General features: G+C 39.8%; 1 protein-coding gene across 3 annotated transcripts in view; it reads left to right on the top strand.

Moving 5' to 3' along the window:
• LOC114645726 (rho guanine nucleotide exchange factor 40-like) overlaps nt 1-16,642 on the top strand; it is a 252,056-nt gene that overhangs the window by 179,997 nt on the left and 55,417 nt on the right. The gene's annotated exons all lie outside the window — the stretch shown is intronic.

Raw genomic sequence — 16,642 nt, 5'->3', positions numbered from 1 at the left:
GCCACAGCGACTAAAATTTATGTCAGATATATTTTGAGTCATTGTTGAGGGTGTTGTAGAGGAAAAGTGTCTCATCCAGATAATCCAATTTCCCTACCGGATACAAACAAATAGCAATATTTCTACACCTTTGCATGAAAAATCAATTAACAACTGCAGACAAATGATGAAATAAATGATTCACATGACAATTAATACAGTACCATACTGGCTAAGAATGGTTTGTAATAATAAATTTCAGATTCGATTAATTAATCCAGGCAACAATCTATAAATCAGCTGTCATTATTACCCGGTAAATTTATCAGACGAACAGAATTGCTCCCACCACAGTAACTTTTCAAAAGGAAGATACATATTTTAATAAATGAAACATGAAAATGATACTTGGAATATGCTCTTTTGCAATTTGCACTTTTTCTCATCGTCACCATAAAGTTCCACACACACTGATGCCAACAATGCATATGTTTCAAGAAGCCTTCACTTCGTTTTCACAGTTAGCTTTTAAAAGTCCATGTCATTTGGAGAAGGCCAGTTTCCATGTAGGTTTTGCTTCATTTTTGCAAAAGAAGTTGAAAGTTCCATAGGACTGAGCCAGGGTGAAAGCAGCATAATATGGAGATCCAACTGATAATTGCTTTAGTGGTAGCTTCAAAGTAGGTGGCCTAGTACTGTCATGTTGATTTTTTTTTTTTTGTAGTTCCAAACTCTTAATCAATTACTGTTATACGCTGCCCAATTTTCTTTTGTCATAATATTAAGCTTTTCTAAGTTGGCCATGTTTGCATTTGTTAGTTCAACATGCTAGAGTACATAATGTTCTTATTTGGATGAATCACAGGACAGATTTTTGAAAACATAAATGCAGGAGTAGAAAGCCAACATCTCTAAACCAGAACGTAAACAAAGGTCAACGCCATAAAGCCGCAGAGTTAAAATAACGAATTGTAATCTTAAAGCCAAAACACAGGCAAAAGAGTCAGGATCCAAAGGTGTTTTAAAATTCTAACTATTTTCTTTAAAAAGGTTTGTGTTTATCCGGAAATGTGGACTAAATAGTTGCAGTAGGAACACACACACAAAAATGAAGGAAACAACATGACTATCTCTGGTAGCAAGAAGCACACTGCTTTTAGAATATTAGAACAATCGTGACAAGAAAAGAAAAGATAGTTCAGCCCAACAAGCTTGTCCAATCTTTACACCTGGATTGTCCAAAATAACATCAAGTCGAAATTTGAACAACCCTGAAGGTCTGCTTTCGACTGCATTGCTTGATAACTTATTCAAGGTCAAGTTTAAGTTCAAGTGGACTTTAATCTTGTATCATTTATACATGGGTAGTACAGTGGTATGAAATGTCATTCACCAGGACCACAGAGCAGCAAAAAAATAATTTATAAATGAATACTGTAGGGTGTCACAAAAATGACCAAAAGACATTGAGAAGGTTTGGGGCAGCCACCCATATAATTTTTCCTGGCTGCAAAATTGATTCAAAAGAACAGACATGTTCACAAGACTGAGTCCAAAACAGAACTGATTTACTAGAAACGGTCCATACCACAATGTTGGGAGCCCTCTTCTTTGTTAAATCACTCAAGGGCACACCTCTCTCAAAAACGTGGTACAAACCGGCGATAGTACCCGGCTAAACCTAGAAATGTTTGGAAATTCCGCTTGGTTTGCGGACGGGGTCATTTCAAAATTACATCTATTTTAGAGCACTGTGGCTTCACAGTACCACGACCCACTAGGTAACCCAAATATTTGGCTTCTTTCAACCCAAAAAAACATTTTTTTGGATTGATCCGAAGACCGGCTTCACCCAGCATCCGTAATACCGCTCGGACGTGCTTCCAGATGCTGGAATAGATGACGATATCATCCAGGTAGCCCCATGTAACCCGAATGGAAGGACACGATACTGCCAGTGCCCACTAGGGGTGCTAAACATGGTCTTAACCTTTGCGGAGTCCATTAAAGGAACCTGCCAGTATCCCTAGGGTTTTTCATCCACCACCTTCGGGACAGACGAGATAACTGCTTCGAGCTCTCGCCTCTGTTGGTGGTTCAAGTTAGAGCCAAAGTTAAGTGTGTTGGTCTGAGCAAAGAATGAGCGAGGCTGTCCAGAGGAGGGATCGGGGTCCCTTTCCTTCCACAGTTTCAGCAGATTCACATGATATATCCGCTCGCTCAGTCGACGATTGTGCTGTTTCACCAAAAAGTTGACGAGCCCTTTCCTCTCCTTAACTTCGTATGGTCCCTACCAATGGGCAAATAGTTTAGAATGGGAGGTGGGAACCAATACCATGACCTGATCACCTGGTTGGAACTCCCGAAGCGTTGTGCCATGGTCATAATAGCAGGCCTGTGCTGTTTGCACCTCCTCCATGTGACTTTTAGTGTAGGTCGAATTTTCTCAAATCTATCACGTAACTGTGCGATATATTCTAGAATATTAGTCAAGGGAAGAGCCTCTCCTTCCCAACCTTCTTTCAAAATGTCCAATATACCCCGGGATTGCTGTCCATATAACAATTCAAAGGGTGAGAACCCTGTCGAGACTTGGGGGACTTCCCGGTATGCAAAAAGTATGAGGGGGGAGGAGTTGATCCCAATTCTGTATACCGGGTCGCATAATCCACTAGGACTAATATATACTTATGTCCTCAGGCTGATGGTTCCAGGGGTCCCACTATATCGAACCCTATTCTTTCGAACGGGACATCAGTCAATGAAAGGAGAACAAGAGGAGCATGGTCCCTCCTAGGAATTTGCTGCAGCTGACACTCAGGACAAGAGATACAAAAGCCGTGAACCTCCTCGTTAATTCCCGGCCAATAAAATCGGAGCTTGATACGCTGTAATGTTTTCTTGGTGCCCAGGTGGCCTTCTAGGAGGTGGGCGTGCGCTAACTCACAAACCTGCCAGAGGAAAGTTTGTGGAATTAGCAACAACTTCTGCACCCACCCCGTGCTCACTGACCCGATATAATAAATCATTTTCAATAACAAAGTGGGGCCCCTTTAGCATGGGCTGATGGGTGCCTTGACCGTTGACTAGTATAACTGCATTCTTTGCAAATTTAAGGGAATCATCATTCCATTGTTCCCTTTTAAATGAGTCCAGCGTTTGTCTAAACTGGAAGCTTAATTCTGAGAGTGGGTCCGGTCTGACCTCAAGGGGAGGGGAGTGATCCCGCTCTGCTAAAATGCGGACTGATGACGCCACAGTCTGTTTTGGCCCAGGAATCTCCCCATCCTCCTCTTGGCCTCCCATATCTCTCTCTGCCGGCTGAGTACACGGTGTGGAGACAACCTGCGATGGAAGATTCCTGTCTGTTACTAGGCCCAAATTAGGTTTAGGAGGGGTCAGTACTTCACCGCTTTTACTATCTGATCAGTCCTGCCCAAGAATCACAGCAAAAGGTGGATTTGGGAGGACGCTACGGTGATTCTTTTAACAGATCATCCCTGGCTGATGAAACATCGGGCAGATTTATAGAATCGGACATCCCCGTGTACACAAGTTATACTGGTTTTTAGTTTTATCCATTGTCTCGGCAGTACATACAGGCAATCAACAATAGAAATGTTGCTGCCGGAATCGAAAAGGGCTTCCACCTTAAATCCATTAACAACTACCACTCCAGTATGAGCCATTGACAAGGAGTTTGAAGCGCACACAATCCACCCCCCTCTCTCCACTTACATTCCGTCTTGCGCTCAAGTGAGGGCCGTGCCTGTGGAATCGGGGACTCCTGTGCAAACTCCGGTTTATGCTGAGGTGGCACATTAGGTGGGACGTAATCTCCATAGCGTCCACTAAAGGACCGTTCTGCTCTCCCAAATTGCGAGGCCGTCCTAGATGTTTCGATGAGCATGTTCATATTAGAAAAGTCTCCCCAGATCGGCAAGAAAAATGGTTGGGAAGGTTGTTTATTAACACAAAACAGGCTACCTTCTTTACAATCTGGAAGGTTGTGCACTCGGTGGGTTTTAACCATCCCACCACCGTTTCCCACAGAGCATCAGCCTGGTTTTGGGTAGATCGCTCAGGATCTAGTTTCCATGGCTGTAATAACTTCACCTGCTGGTCTGGGGAATCCCCACTTTGCTCTGTGGCCTTGGCCCCTGCAGGGAGGACAGCTCTCTCCTCCGAGAGAGCATAATAAGTCCCTGTCGCGTCCCCCATAGAGACCACCCACATATCTGTGTGTCCCATCGACACTCTCTCTATTTTATGTGGCCCGGAACTAGACAAAGGGAGCGGAGTCTGCACCAGTTCTTTACGAAATCCGCGACAAAACCCCCACCTGGAAGCTCGGCCCCGGTACTCTCCCACCTGGTCATGATTCAGGTCCAGTCCCGTTTTCTTCTGGAATTCTATCATCCTGCCAGCTACACCACTGCCACAAAAATGACCAAAAGACATTGAGAAGGTTTGGGGCAGCCACCCGTATAATTTTTCCCAGTTGCAAAATTGATTCAAAAGAACAGACATGTTCACATGACTGAGTCCAAATCTGAAATGATTTACTAGAAACAAGATGGCGGCTTTAAAGGCCAGTATGGGAAGTGATGTCATCAGGACCGTAACCAGAAGTGATGTCATCAGGACCGTAACCAGAAGTGATGTTGTTGGCTGCCCCAGAGCTGGGCAGGATTTCCCTAGAATAGTCTGTAAGGAATCGAGAGAGAGAATTAGTGCACTTCGCCACCCCCTGGTTTGGCATGGAATTACATGTACTCAGGCCCTTTAGTTGTCTCCTAAACACACATGTGTGACAAGGGGAAGATTACAAATATGAATGTACAGTATATATGTAAAAAAGCTCTCTTCATTGATGTGTGAATTCTTTAAAACAAATATAGTTTTACATCCCTGGATAATGTTTGTTGACTTGGATTTCTTGATTAGTTTTTTAAATTTATTGTTGGTGTTAGTCAGATCGACTCTAGTCACTAATAAATATATATTAACTTGCCCTGACACACCATTATAGCTTAATTTTTATTTTTTAATCGATTAATTTATTTATTTGCTTATTTAATGATGTAAATTAATTGGATTATTTTGATTTACATTAAATGAAAATATAATTATCCATCCAGCCATTGTCCAACCCGCTGAATCTGAACACAGGGTCACGGGGGTCTGCTGGAACCAATCTCAGCCAACACAGGGCACAAGGCAGGGAACCAATCCTGGGCAGGGTGCCAACCCACCGCAGGACAGAAAATATAATTATGTTCAATTGAATTTTTGGAGGGCTGTTTTTTTAGTGATTTTCGCCTTGCCTTTTTAGTTATAATAATAATAGTTTTAGGCCTTTGTGGGGACCCTCACATATTTCATATACCCAAAAAAGTGATTGAAAAAGTAAGATGTCAGATTATTGTGAGGTGAGGTCCGTGGCGATGAAAATTTTTAGAAAAAAAACAAATAAACAGTGCAGTAAACTCGAGTGTAGCTATCATAGCATGGTGGAGGAGCTGAGGGGTGTTAATGAGCTGGTTAGCAGATCGGGCACTCACGTGCACACATGCATAGTCTGGCTGATGGCCTCGTTAGCACTCTGGGGAGCGTAATTACACACCTGCATCCACCAGCAGTTTATAAAGAATGAGATAATCTGGACTGACGAGAGAATTGAAAGTGTAACATCAGGAGAGCAGAGCTGATGGTGCTCCCAAGGTTGGAAAAGGGACTTGGATGGACCCTCCCCAGTATCCAGTGAGTGTTGTGAGAATGTATGGGGAAGACAGAGACCTGGCTAGAAACACCGAGGCCAAAGCAGGCAGGTGCATGGCAGGTGGAGAGGGTAGCCACAGCTGTTGGTATTTCCACCACCTGGGAAGACCCACTTGGATAAGCTGGGGAGACAGAGAGAGTTGCAAGGAACTTCCGTAGAAAGCCCAATTCCTTGGGATCTTTCTTAACAGTATTTATTTCTCGTTTTAAAACTCCACAGATGTACTGATTTTTATACTGGTTTATTTATGGACTTTTTTGTCTGCCCTGCACTTTATTGTCTGGATTTGGTTGTTACTAAACATGCACTTTTGGGTAATGTTTCTCATTTGCTGCTGTGCACATCCTCAGTTTACAAACTACTAGTCATGTAGACTATTTGGAGTCCCAGATGAAGACCTCCAGTGGTCTTACAGTGAATGAAAGGTTGGTGGCATTGAAGTGTGAGTAACAGGAGGGCAAGTCATTTTTTACTTCCTATTTATTTAAATATGTAGTACATACTTTATGTCATAATAATTATTCAGTTGTATGAGATCAGCATTTGAACCTTCTTCACTGTAAGGTTTCATGTCTGACAGAGAATTTCAAAATTATTATCCTAAACAATAACAGGAAGTACAAATGACACCAACTAAGCATCATAACAGATGTTATTGGAGGAAAGGAGAGCAAACATTTCACCCATAAAGAATCTTGTTGAAAAAAAATCTTCTGGGAAGGTCCATATGCCCTCAGAATAAGTACATTTATCCACTCCTTCCTCCAGTCTTTCAACCTGCTTTAACTATTACTTGCTTACTGGGAAGAGAAGCTGATCCCAACAGAATTTAGGACCAAGCAAATAATCCACGTTTGCACATACTGAGCCAGTTTATTGTCTCCACTAACTAACCCAACTTGCACATCTTTGGAAGGTTCTCTTTATGAAATAATCAGTTGAAGTGCTGGATCATTTGAAGGTTCATTGATTTATACCAAGGTACCAAGGGAGCCCAGTACAGTTACCTTAAGCAAGTTTCAGACTGAACTGAGACTTTGCTGAAGTGCTTGAGTATTTATAATTTTCACATACGGTATATCTCACATATATAACTGTTAGTTAAGGACAATTGCTTTGTAAAATGGGTTGGTCTTGGGCAAATAATTTAGCTAATCTTGCTGCATTCCAGAGTATGACCTTTGTGCTCAAGAGTCAACCTTAATTTAAAGTAAATCTGTGTTAATGTAAAACATTTATCCTTCAGAAGTTGAATGAAACTGTACAAAACACTCAATGCCACAGGAGTATGTCAGCTCCACAGACAGACATTGAACCTTGCTCCACATAGCTGCAGTGCCAGAATACTTATACTCTGGCACATGCCACCTTTTATTCTACAAGTTATAGGTAAATTACAGAAACAAAAGAAGCTGATGAGCTGGACCTTTGCATATTTTAAAGATGGGCAAGTGCATGTGATATTAATACATAACTGACTAATTCTTCAAATCTAAACTGGGGTCTTTTTAAATAAAGAATTCTTATTCATCTATTAACAGACCAAACTGCTGCTTTATCTCACCCCATGTCCAAATAATTCTGGACTCTACAAAGCATTCAGATGTGCTTGATAATCCCTTTAAACATCTTAACTCTGTTTGGTGTGCTTTTAGCCAAAGAACAATTTATCTGATGAACTGTCAGACTAGCAAATTTGGTTAAGAAAACGAAAAGACTATCCAGACACTACAAGTGAGAATTTCATCTTGGACAGCTCTCACCCAGAAACAAAGAACAGTGTCCCCTGAGACCAAACGAACACGACCCCCACCCAGTCTCTAGTCTAAATATCACACGCAACAGATTCCAGCTGCGTTCTTTGCTGAATTATGTGTCTTCTAAAAATGCAAACGATTACAGGGTTTATTTTAAACAATCAAACCAGAATTTTACAAGTATAGCATTACAATTTTTACTGTCCAAGATGATCTCCCACTCCTTTAAAAGTTGTGTCATCATATATATAACTCAATCAAATCAACTATGTGTGAGCAAGGAGTCTGATCAACTGCTGCCCCATTTAAGGTTGATTTGGTATCCTTTGCAGAGGGAGCTGGCTGTGAGTCCTCGGACAGAAAAAAACAGACCAGAGCATGTGACACTTTCCTCAGATTACTAGACATTCATTAAGAAAATGAGTTACATTTTTGGCCTTGCGTCTTTATACAATACTAAGACGGGCTGAAATCTAAATAATCAGAGCACACTTCAGTGTTAACGTTTGCAGTGCACCATGCAATGCATATGTCTCTTTTATTTGCTATTTGGTATGGGATTTGTAAAAGAAGCATTGAAGTCTGAGATTCGTCATCTGTTAGAATGACAAACACAATGCATTTTATTGCTAAAAATGTTTGTGATGCATCATCTTTTGGAATGACAGAGACATAGCAACCAGACCGACACATAAACCCTATTATTAAGGTGGATCCTTGACTTGGACAGGCCCTTGCCCTCACCATTTGACACTCCTGCTTGTTTTCATCATAACTTCTCTAAAGATTACTGGTGTTATGTAAACAGGATTGCTTGTAATGTTGCTTCTGCAATAGTCAGCTTAAGCCGACATTACGCAACCTGTAGTCAGAGATTTGCCAACTGAATTTGGTGATCTCTTTGCCAGATCATGGGAATATACTGAAAATCACTGGGCATGTTAAATGTATTGACTGTGTGATGCCTTTCTGGCACAATGGTGCTCGCCCCTTCATATGGCAGCTAATACTGTGTTACCTGATAGGCCAGCTATACGAACGGTAAACAGGAACGGGGAGTTCAGCCACAATTTTACACCTCCTATTCCCCCTTTTTTCAATCTTATTGTGATGCGTCAGCCAGATGGACCTCTCTTCCGTTTGTGAGGTACAACAACCCGTATTCTTACGTCTCAATGCTGTATTATATGCATTGTACTTGCTGATGAGCATTCAATTTTTGTCAGCTGTCATGCACACAGATCCCACCCCTGTGACTATATGACTGCCCTTCTTGGGAGCACACCATCAAATGCCTCTGACTCGCTAAGATTATGTAAATGATGGATTTGACTGAAAATCGATCTAATGAGACCTAGCCTTTAACCATATTTTCTTAGAATGAGAGGGAATGCAAACATGTAAATGAGATTCTGCATCTGCAGTCTGCAAAGAACTGCAGACTACTTAGATAAAGAAGATCAGATCTTTGAAAGGAGTAATCAGTCTTCTCCATTGTTTCCTTGTTCTTAATGCTGCAATAATAGGGGCGATAGGCACTGGCCTTCAAGACTCTGAGTTGAATTAGAGAATATTTAAGCTTTTCCAAGAAGCTTTTTCAAGAAGTCTTTGCAGACCTACTGCATGTCACCTACACAAATTAGTTCAGGTTTTTAATCAAGAGACCGTGAAACTAAAATCTGCACAGAAACTCTACAAAAGTATGCATAAGGTGGCATGAAGCAGATTAATGCCTTAGACAATACCTAATGAAATTTCACAGTACTGCTGTAGGGCTCTTGAGTAAATCAGATTTTTGTTAAGTGACAGACAAAATGAAGTTAATCCTTATGTTCTGCAGGCAATGTCAGCAAAAAGGCAGCAGATTTTTGCAAGGAAAATACAATTGGACTTGTTCATAACTATTGCAGGCAATTTGGCTGAATGCCAATGTGGTACCACTCACAATCTCTACTTTTTCTCTGTGAAGGAATATTTTTTTTGCACATCCTCTGCTCATCACATTTGTGTCTGGTATTTTATTCAAAAATGACTTCATAAAGCTAATGCAGTATCAAGGTAGAACTCATTAAAATATGGTGGATTTTTTCAGGACTATCTAAAAAGCTTTAAACATTTTCTATAGACTATTGCATAAACATTTAAATACATTTAGAAGTAATATTTCCAGTCAGGCAGTAAACCACATGTTCACTTTACTTTCTCGATGAAAAGGTAACTGACCTCCAGCTATTTGCTACCTTAGCAGAGTTCTTTGGTGGTTTCTGTGATGATCAATTTGTTGATCATTCCCTTCATTAATTGATGTTGATGGTCCCTAAACCTAACCCTAACCCTTATTGCACTTCATCAATGGCACTGATTTGCACTGAACAATGTTACTTGATGCATTTCCTTACTTCAGCCAAAAAAAGAAAACTAAAGGACTTTCCTCTATTGCAGGGTTTGGGCTCAGCTGGTACACAAAATTCTTAAAAATGCATGCCACTGAGGTCATGTTGCTGACAAAAATGCTAAATAATCTATAATTATAGTAACCTAAATTAGTAACAATAAGATCTAGGTTAGTGGCCTTTTGGTTGAGCATACCTGGAGTTTCTGATGTGATCGCCTCCCTAACTTATCTAGTGTTGTGCGAGGGGAAAACTACAAACAGGAGATGAAGAAATAAGGAGAAAAGAAGAATTCTAAAGGCAAGCAAAGATTGTAACCAAGAAATACAATACAACTTATTTTTTGTACTGCTCTCTTCACTGAGTGATGGCGCAGAGCTCTGTGAACAATTTTCAGTTAATATACATGTATAGATGATACCAATTATAAAATACAGAACTGATACACATATACATACAGATTTGTTAAAACACACAAAGAACAAAATTGGAAACCAATATCTGTCCATTAATTAATTGGTGAACAATAACCATTTGACAACGAAGGAGATTAAAATTATTAAAGAGAAAATGAAAAACAAATTCACAGTCCTTGAGACCTCAGCCAACTAGCCATCCTACCCAATTCTGGTATAGTGGAGTCTGAGCTGGCCATCCAATCTGATGAGAGAATCTTTCCATGTGATGATTCCAACACTCCTTTATCTGAGATGATTTTTCAATATGCAGGAGAGTGCCACATTCACATACAGAGAAGAGAAACAGAATAGACAAGGGTTAGTAACAAGTATTACTATACTACTTATATTTCTGTACAAATGTCTAGCAAACACAAATGCAGTATGCACAACTAATCAACAGCTCTACTCAGGGTATGCTTGACCAAAGTTGTGAGTCTTCAGTGTGTTTTGAAAAATTTCTGGTTAATGAATTCCAGCTTTGCTTTTTGATTATGGTTTAAGATTATTGTTTTAACTGTGGTTATATGTGTGTTTTTGTATTCCTGCCCTCACTATTTCACTATAATTTTTGTTTCATATATTGAACTTTGGTTATTTGTTTTTTGACTTCCCTGTTAAGACTCACTACCTCTTACTTCAGTTGCGATTCATCTGCCAATTGCTTTTCTAATTATATTTTGATGCTGTCCTGTGCAGTCTGCACACCTGTTTCCAAAGAGAATCACAAGTGCTCACAATTATACAATGTTTCCAGGCCTCCTTTTATACATGGAAAATTGACACCTGACAGTAAATGTCAATCGTGTTGCATGACCTTCTCTATCCCTAGTGTTTGTTCCACTTCCATGTAGGATCCATCTTTTTGCGCACCAATCTCAACTTGTTGATTTAAGGCATCTTTGGATGCAACACCGACTTATCATATGTCTACTCTGAGCACATACAGCTATCATTTACTTGGTCTTCCCCATGTTTGCTTTCCTTGTGGACTACAGCGTAGGGCTATCTTAATTGCCAATTCATCATTATGACTCTACCACCCGAATCTTGCTTCACTTATCTTCTCGGTGATGGCCATGACTCCCTTGATCCCTCTCATGTCTGTGTTCATGACGTGGCAAAGAGAGGTCACTATGAGAATCCAGTGAAGCAATCACATTTCTTGTTGTTTCTGGCCAACATTACACACCATAAAGGCCATTTGGATGGGTTACTGTCTTGTATATTTACACTTTGAGGTGGTTTCTCATCTTGTGGTCACAAATGACCACAATGATTTGTGGCTATTTTAGCCATGCAGCATTGTCTCATGCTAATGTGTCAGGGACAATGTCACCATCAGGGCAGAGGAAAACTTTGAGATATTTGAATTGGGTGACTGTGTTGAGGTCTTCATTATAGGCTTGACTCTACAGTATATATTCTGTCTTCTTGATTTTCAGTCATATCCCATTTTCTTCTAGCCGTGTCTTCCACTGTTTTGTCAAACGCTCAAAGTCATATTGCCTTTTCTTTGTGAGCAGGATGTCGTCAGCGTAAAATAGTTTCCATGGGTGTAGCGTTTGGTTGTCCACCATCCATACAGATGATGAATGAAGTGTATTATGTGACCACAAGTATGTAAAGTAATGATGGCACAACATAATTCACAGAAAGAAGTGGAAAATCACTAGCAAAACAGAATTGTTTTCAGGTAACTGCTAACATCTCCCTTTGCCAGCACATTTGTTTTGGCCCCTTGTATGCAAGGTTGTTACCATATAACATTAATCAGGCAGCAGTCATATAATGAGGAGGACTTGAGACACTAAAGACGGAGCTTGGCAGAGGCACTTCACCCTAGCATGATGCAATCTGCCTTTCTGAAAGCCTGTAGTCTAGCTTCTTCTCGTTATGATTCAGTGAGCAAAGCAAACAGGAAAAGCCAGTGAACCATTGAAAGGCTAAATCCAAAGTTTTTATAATTAAATTTATTAAACTCAATTACTAATTGAGAACTGATGTTTATAGAAGTAAAATCCCACCAAAGAGACTCTAAACCCTAGATCACAGAAGAAGAAGAAAAAAAGAAAGAAAATATAGGAACAATACAATTTTTCTAAAACAAAATAGTTTCAAGGACTTTTATATCTCATTTAAAAAATCAAAACCTCAACAACGCGATTGGCAAACTCTTACTAAGAACAAAACAATTTCAACATGCAAATACAGAAATACCCAGAATAACAAAGAAAATGTTCATCATTACAACGTTCTTACAGAGAACTATAATTATTTTTAAAAGAGAAGACTTCAAATGTGAAACTTAACTAATTGTAAATTTAAAAGAGCTACTCAGATGAGGACCGCCACAAACAAGAGAATAGAACACAAAGCTTCAGTTGTACGAGGAGGCTGGAAAACTCTTAAAGAGGGCGGCCTCAAGTGACTGCCCTGAAGACAGCCCACCTGAAATAATGAGAGGTCCCACCTCAGGATCAACTGTGGGGGAAAAGTAAAAAGGAAAAATGAACTGACCAGTGTAAAATGAATTAAAAGGGAAATGATAGGAATGATTGCAAAAGGGATGCAATCATTTACAAAGAAAACATATAAACAATTAACAAGAGGTGTTGTCAAGTTTGTAAAATTTATTTTTCATCCCTCATGGGGTTAATGTTAATTTTGTTTGTGAGGAATTATGTTTTTCCTTATGAAATGTTTTTCTGATTTGGTTTTGTACATTTTTTACGTCTCTTGGGAAGAATTTATCATTATCATGTTTATTATTATAACGTTTATTTACTGTGCCGCTATTTTGTGTTTCACTCTTCTCCTGGTCACAAGAGGCATGGCCCTGTGTGGCATGACTGTTGATGTTATTAGTGTCACACAGCTTCCAGTAGCAGTGATTGAACTGAATTCTTTAAAAGACTAAACTGTTGCCTTGTTTCTTGTTCTTCTGGTATTCTGAATATTTGTGTACCCAATTTCGACTTTGAGTTTGTTTTGGTTCTTCTATCCTTCCTGGTTATGATCCTCCTTCTGTCCATGACTTTGATTCGTTTCCCAGTCCTGTTATTGTGCCTCCTTTTTCGCTGTCAGCCTCAAATCAGTAGAGCAGGAATGGAGATTAGCAAGAACCTAACACTTTTGTGTATGTTTTTTAATAACAATTGTTTTGTGTTTTGGGCCTTTGCCTGTCATTTAGGATTTGTTCCTGTTTTGTGTTTTTCGATACTTTTGAATGTGCTGTGTTTGCCAAGTTGTACTTTTTGACCTTTGCCTGTCTTTTTGAGAACTTGTCTTTGATAACAGCTATGTTAATGAAATACCACTACCTAAAACCTATCATTTTTCTATGGCCAATACACACAGACTTCATAAAATCTTGTAATTTTATTTTAAGTTGTTGTTGTTTTGTTTGAAAGTTAGTTAGAAAGTTATATAATTTAACTTCTGTAATTTATCTGTCTACAACAAATAAAGCCTAATATTAAAAAAAAAAAAAGAAAAGAAAATCAGAGTTGGAAAATAAAACCAAAATGCAGTTGTGGATATGTGGCCTGCTGGAATTGAAAGTAAAGACTGGTACAACCATACTCAATGACATATTTGCTTAAATTGCATTTTTTGCCAACTAAACATCATTGTGATGAAGCTCAAAGTCATGGCCCTGCCACTCTCTTTATGACGCTCAAATGTTCTTATGCCTATGTTGAGTTTTGCTGGACATTCTGATCTCCTCTTACATCCTATGGACATCTATATTAAGTTAATCGGCACCTCTGAATTAGCCCAGTGTGAGTGAGTGGGAATATTTGTATGTACTGTGCATGAGTGCCCTATGATGATCAAGCACTCCAGTCTACAGTTATTACAGCTGGAATAGACTGCAGGCCTTTGCAACCCTTGTGGCATATAAATGACATTCTTGAATAGTTTTTGAATGCATAACAGTTGAAAATGTTATTAAAACTAAAAACTGACACTGGAGAATGGTAAAATCAAAGAGAAAAAGATAACAAAAACAAATGCATCAAGTAAAACCTTGCCTGCCTCAATGGACCTAATCAACCAGAAGCTGGGTAGCCCTGACTGTGTGGTAGTGCATTTGGTAACCCTTCAAAAACTAGAAAACATCCTCTATCTCCCTACGTACCACCTCACATGATCTCTTCAGTCAGAAATCCCAGGTGATTTCCTTCTGGCTCTACCCCAAGCAGCCACAGGGCTCCCTACAATCGGAAGCTCTGGTGCTCTAATGAAGTGCCAAGAAGGTTCTCTGCTTATTCCAGTGAGTAGAAGGGGGCCATATTGCACTCACAGAGCCACCTTCCTGCCATGTATCAGACAGAGTGAAACACCTGCTCTATATAACACCATCCCAACACTTCCATTTTAGCTAACTCCTGAAGTAACAACTGCTGGGATTATCCTTACCACTCCCTAGTGGCCCACTAGCTACTGATAAAGGGTCATCTAACCCTATTAAGTAATGGGTCACCTGTCCTACCACTTCTAAAGAACATACCACTCTCAAGTTGGTATCCTGCAGTGTAGCCACAGGCATTTGACTGACTGCCAAAACATCTTATGGTCAAACTTCTGTCCCGAACAACTGAAAGCTGCCTGTAGCACTGCTCCTATCTTTGAAGAAAGAAAGAAAAAGTAAATACACACATGGATGAATGAATGAACATTCACAGACAGAAAGCCTAGCCTAGCAAATACCAGCAGATGCAGAACACTTTGACAACCAGGCATAAGAAACCCTGCCCTAGCGTACTGGCCAAGTTGTCAGGAGGTAATCCCTCAGCTATGAAAACATCCAATAGTTCACAACAGTGGAGTCTCCAGAATTGTGAGATCCCCTCACCCACCTCCCCCTCTCCTCTTTTTGGTAACCTAAAACATGACTTGGGTGTCAGCCAAACAGCCATTTAAAAAGAGAGATTCCAGTACATGCCAAGGAAGCTCCTTCATTGTGGAGAAAATTAAACCTGAATGGTCCTCATTTAGTTTGCTTTTGTTGTCTGATTAGTTTGTAAGAAGGGAAAACAGACAACAAACATCTTTAGTAAGACTATACATTCACATTTACTGAAAAAAAATATTTTGAAGAACAACTGTTCCCAGCATTTAAAATACTAAGGAGAATAATATCATTCATCCATATTAATTCTGTGGTCACTCAAACTAGCTGTTTATTTTGGCAGAACAACTTTGTGATGCCCCACCTGTAATGTTATAGGTTTCCTAACTGAAATGGGTGGCCAGGAACAGGATGGAGAAAGTGTGGAGACAAACAAAAGACGTACCAGCCAGGGACGGATCTTTAGAGGATCAGTCCACACTGGTAAATAAAGAACTTCTCCAGGGGGGCATATGCCTTGTGTGCTCAAACAGTGCCTTAGAAGTGGGCACTGAAGCAGGAGGGCAGTCATGGCAGTTAGGCAGAACACTGGGAGAGTTGCCCTATGTTGCTGAGTAGCTAATTAAAGGGTCTCCAGCTGAGAAAAATTATGGAGAGTGGCCAGTGTATTTGGGAAAGTTCGTAAAAAAAAGAAGCCAAGATCTGTAGAAGAAGAAGAAGGAGAAAGGAGGTGAGGAATGGCAACTCTTTGCACAGCTTTGGGATGAAGAAAAGTGGGGAAGTCAACCCCACTAAAGGGATAGAGGAAGGTGGTAAAAAAAATTTTATTTTTTGCATTCACTACATATGTGATTTTGTGACCCTGAGCAAGTAACTTAGCCTGTCTGGACACCATTGTAATGTAATACAAGATACCTTGCATAAATGCAGCAGCTTATTATTAATTATTAAAAAATAAGTGAGCTATCTTGATAAATATTCAATTCTTTGCTATTATTTTAAGAAAAGCACAAAAGGGTTTCTTCTGTTACACAATACGTTACAAAAAATTAGTTAAACGTAATGCTTTTGATTGAAAAAGCTTTCCTTTTAGTTTTGTTTTTGTTTTTTGCTGTGTACTCTAATGCAGACTTTCACTGTTTATTTATCCATCCATCCAGCCATCCATTTTCCAACCCACTGAATCCGAACACAGGGTCACGGGGGTCTGCTGGAGCCAATCCCAGCCAACACAGGGCACAAGGCAGGGAACCAATCCTGGGCAGGGTGCCAACCCACCACAGACTATTTATTTATTTTCAACAAAAAGCAAAGAAGTGCAAGTGATATTACTTCAGGAGAATTTTCCATAATGTGGTATTTCAAAAAATATTTTAATCTTTTTTCCACCTCACACATACCTTTCTTCTTCCTTT

This window comes from Erpetoichthys calabaricus, chromosome 2, assembly GCF_900747795.2.
Source record: "Erpetoichthys calabaricus chromosome 2, fErpCal1.3, whole genome shotgun sequence".
NCBI lineage: Eukaryota > Metazoa > Chordata > Cladistia > Polypteriformes > Polypteridae > Erpetoichthys > Erpetoichthys calabaricus.
The sequence above is the reverse complement of the archived record's forward strand: the minus strand, read 5'-3'. Positions and strand labels throughout refer to the sequence as shown.